Source organism: Crocuta crocuta, unplaced genomic scaffold (assembly GCF_008692635.1).
Source record: "Crocuta crocuta isolate KB4526 unplaced genomic scaffold, BGI_CrCroc_1.0 scaffold1385, whole genome shotgun sequence".
Classification (NCBI taxonomy): Eukaryota; Metazoa; Chordata; class Mammalia; order Carnivora; family Hyaenidae; genus Crocuta; species Crocuta crocuta.
This window is the reverse complement of record NW_027529562.1, coordinates 44,916-49,684: the sequence shown is the minus strand read 5'-3', so window position 1 is coordinate 49,684 and position 4,769 is coordinate 44,916. Positions and strand designations below refer to the sequence as shown.

At 35.4% G+C, this 4,769-nt stretch overlaps 1 pseudogene; it reads left to right on the top strand.

Annotated features, from left to right (window-relative positions):
• The first annotated feature begins 3,211 nt into the window (after positions 1-3,211).
• LOC144229435 (U4 spliceosomal RNA) lies at positions 3,212-3,327 on the top strand (annotated as a pseudogene).
• Positions 3,328-4,769: the final 1,442 nt, after the last annotated feature.

Genomic DNA, 4,769 nt, shown 5'->3' with positions numbered 1-4,769 from the left:
CTAACCAGCTTATGAATTGTTTATTCAGCCAAATATTTAGTGTATATATCCTGTTTTTAAATATATTTATTTTAATTCTTGTTATTTAATACACAGCATTATATTAGGTTCAAGTGTACAATATGGTAATTCAACAGTCCATACATCACCCTGTGCTCATCATGACAGATGCACTTCTTAATCCCCTTCACATATTAACCCATCCCCCACACTTCTCCCCTCTGGTAACCATCAGAATGTACTCTAAAACTAAGAGTGTATTTCCTGATTTCTCTCTCTCTCTCTCTTTCTCTCTTTGTATTTTTAAGATTTTGTTTATTTTTAAAGTAAATTCTAAACAGAACAAGGGGTGCAATCTTATGACCCTATGATCAAGAGTCACATGCTCTAAAACCGAGTGTGCCAAATGCCTCCTCTCTCTTTTTTCCATTACTTGTTTTATCTCATAAATTACACATATGCATGAAATCATATGGTATTTGTCTTTCTCTGGACGACTTACCATAATACTCTAGATAAATCCATGCCATTGCAAATGACATTACTCGTTATTTTTTTATGACTGAGTGATATTCCATTGCATGTACATTATATATCACTTCTTTATCCATTCTTCAATTGATGGACACTTGGAGTGTTTTCATATCTTGGCTATTGTAAATAATGCTGCTATGGAGGTGCATGCACCCATTTGAATTAGTGTTCTTGTTTTCTTGATATAAATAGCCAGTAGTACAATTATTATACGGTAAGGTAGTTCTATTTTTAACTTTTTGAGGAAACAACATTCCTACCAATAGTGCAAGAAGGATCCCTTTCTCCATAGCCTCCCTAACACCTGTTGCTTCTTCCGTTCTGTTATTCTGACAGGTGTGAAGTTGTATCTCATTGTTGTTTTGATTTGTATTTTCTTGATGATAAGTGATGTTGAGCATTGTTTCATGTGTCTGTCCACCATCTGTATATTGTCTTTGGAAAAATGTCTATTCATGTCCTCAGCACATTTTTCAGTTGGATCATTAGGTTTTTTGGGTGTTGAGTTTGAGAAATTCTTTATATATTTTGGATACTAACCTTTTATCCAACATATCATTCGCAAATATCTTCTCCAATTCCATAGGCTGCCTTTTAGTTTTGTTGATTGTTTCCTGTGCTGTACAGAAACTTTTTATTTTGATATAGTCCCAATAGTTTAGTTTTTAATTTCTTTCCCTTGCCTCAGGAGACATATCTGGACAGCAATTGCTATGGCTAATGTCAAATAACTTACTGCTTGTGTTCTTTTGCAGGACTTTTATAGTTTCTGGACTCACACTAGGGTCTTTCATCCCTTTTGAATTAATATTTGTGTATCGTGTAAGAAAGTGGTCCAGTTTCATTCTTCTGCATGTCACCACCCAGTTTTCCCAACACCATTTGTTGAAGTGTCTGTCTTTTTTCCATTGGATATTCTTTCTTGCTTTGTTGAAGATTACTTAACCATATACTTGTGGGTCTGTCTCTGGATTTTCTATTCTGTTCCATTGATCTATCTGTCTGTTTTTGTGCCAATACCATACTATCTTGATGATTATAGCTTTGTAATATAGCTTGAAATCTGGAGATGTGATGCCTCCAGTTTTGGTTGTTTTTTTTTTCCAGGATTGCTTTGCCCATGTTTATAAAAGATACTGGGTTGGAATTCTTTTGTGTGTGTGTGTGTGTGTGTGTCTTTATCTGGTTTTAGCATCAGGATAATGGTGGCTGCATAGAATGCATTTGGAAGGTTTCTTTTTTCTATTTTTTAAAATAGTTTGAGAAGAATAAGTATTAGTCTTCTTAAAATGTTTGGTAGAATTCACCTTGCAGGCCATGTGGTACTGGACTTTTTTTACTGGGAATCATTGCATACTAATTAAATTTCTTTGCTGGCTATTGTTATGTTCAAGTTTTCTCCTTCTTCCTGTTTCAGTTTTTGTAGTTTATACGTTTCTAGGAATCTCTTTCTTCTATGTTGTCCAATTTGTTGGCATATAGTTTTTCATAATATTCTCCTATAGTTTTTTTTTTTTTTTCTGTTCCTGTGGTTTTGCTTTTTATTTGCCCTCTTATATTTCTGATTTTCTTTATCTGGATACTTTCTATTTGTTTTTGGTATGTCTGGTTAGTGGTTTATCAATTTTATTAATAGTTTCAAAGAACCAGTTTCTGGTTTCATTGAACTGTAATCTTAGTTATTTTAATTCTATATTATGCATTTCTACAATAATTTTTATTATTCTTTCTACTGGTCTTAGACTTTGTTTGGTGTTCTTTGTCTAGCCCTTCTAGGTGTAAGGTTAGATTGTTTATTTAAGACTTTTCTTGATTCTGAGGTAGACCTGTATTGCTATATACTTTCCTCTTAGGATCAGTTTTGCTGTATCCCAAAGGTTTTGGACTGCTGTGTTTTCATTTTCAATTGTTTCCAAGTATTTTAAAATTTTTTTCTTCGATTTCCTGCTTGAAATATTCATTATGTAGTAGCATGTTATTTAACCTCCAGTTTGTGAGTTTTTCAGTTTTTTTTTTCCTTGTGTTTGGCTTCTAGTTTCATAGTGTTGTGGTAGGAAATGTTTGTTGGTATGACTTCAATCTTGTATTTGCAGAGGCTTATTTGTAGCATAATATATGGTTTATTCTGGGCCATGTTACATGAGCACTTGAAAAGAATGTAAATTCTGCTGTTTTAGGGTGCGATGTTCTGAATGTATCTGTTAAGTCTATCTGGTCTAGTGTGTCATTTAAAGCCAATATTTCCTTGTTAATTTTCTATTATGATGATCCGACCATTAAAGTGGGGCGGTAAAGTCCTCTATTATTATCATCACATTATTTTTGATTAGTTCCTTTATGTTTGTTAGTAACTGTTTTATATATTTGGGTGTTTTCATGTTGAGGCCATGAATATTTACAATTGTTAAATCTTGTTGGAATATCTCCTTATTATTATACAGTGCCCTACTCTGTGTCTTCTTAAACTCTTTGTTTTTATGTTTAGATTGTACAATATGAATATTGTTACTCTGGTTTCCTTTTGACATCCATTTGCATGATAAATGATTCCCCATCACTTACTTTCAATCTGCAGGTGTATTTAGGCCTAAAACGAGTCTCTTGTATGCAGGATATAGATGGTCCTGTTTTTTATCCATTTTGACACCCCATGTCTTTTGTTTGAAACATTTAGTCCAGCTTTACGCAGTGGCAGTATCGTAGCCAATGAGGTTTATCTGAGGCGCGATTATTGCTAATTGAAACATTTAGTCCATTTACATTCACAGGAATTATTGGTAGATATGTTTTTATTGCCATTATGTTACTTGTTTTTGTGGTTGTTTCTGGGATTTTCTGTGATCCTTTCTTGTCTTCTCCCTTTCAGATTTTGGAGATTTTATGTAGTGATGTATTTGGATTTATCTCCCATTATTCTTTTGATGTTTATTAATGGGTTTTGATAAATGGTTACCATCAGGTTTCTACATAAACTATTCTGAAAATAGCAGCCTATATTAAGTTTATCATTAAATTTGAACCCATGCTTTTCTCCTCTTCTCACATTTAAGGTATATGTTATTATATTTTATATCCTTTTTTGTGAGTTCCTTGACTGATTTTTTACAGAAGTGTTCATTTGTACTGTTGTTGTGTTTTCTGCTTTTATACAGTCACTTTTGGCTTTTCCTTTCTTTTTTTAAAGTTTATTTATTTATTTTGAGAAAGAGAGAGAGACAGAGAGAAGCAGGGTGGAGGGGCTGAGAGAGAAGGAGAGAAAGAATTCTGAGCAGGCTCCATGCTGTCAGCATAGACCCCAACATAGGGTTGTATGTGGGAACCCGAAAGTGACCACGAGAAAGAGTGGTTAGGGAAGCGGGTATGTGCCTCAAATGGGACTCTCTGCTTGGGCAGATCATGCCTGCAAACAGGATGTTCTGCTAAGAGGCCTACACAGAATATCCAAGGTTAATGATCCGCTCGCATACGAGGGAACATGCCCTCCTTAACAATAAGGAGGAGGCTGGAGTTGTGGGCAGGCCTCTTAGTAAACATGTTGTGGTCGCTTCCTCCCTTTGCTCCCCCCCGTCCTTGGAATGTGCTTGGCTCTTTGTCCTTACTTGGTAAAAGAATGCATTTCGTAGATTTCAGTATGTATCCAGCTACCGGGGTATAAAAATAAACCTCAAGGGGGCTTGCGGAGAGTTTTCTCCCTCCTGCCGGTGTTGTGTCTTTGTCTGTCTTTTGTGTGTCTTGTCTTTGTGTCATTTCGTCCGCAACAGTTGTAACTCATGAACTGTGGGGTCATGATCTGAGCTGAAATCAAGAGTGAGATGCTTAGCCAAATGAGCCATGCAGAGGCTCCTGGTCTCTCCTTTCCATCAGAGTACCCTTTAATATTTCTTAAAGGGATAGTTTCGGGGTCACAAAGTCCTTTGGTTTTTGATTGTCTGGGAAACTCTTTATCTCTCCTTCTATGCTGAATGGTAGCCTTGCTAGATAGAGTATTCTTGGGTGCAGATATTTTCCATTCAGCACGTTGAATATATGATGCCACTCCCTTCTCTGGCTTGCCAAGTTTCTGTTGAGAAATCTCCAGGTAGCCTTATGGGTTTTCCCTTGTAAAGTAAGGACTTCTTTTGTCTTGGTGATTTTAAGATATTTTTCTTTATCAGTACATTTTACAAATTTAATTGCAATGTATCTTGGTGTTGACCTTCTTTTATTGTTTTCTATGAGAGTTTTCTGCACTTCCT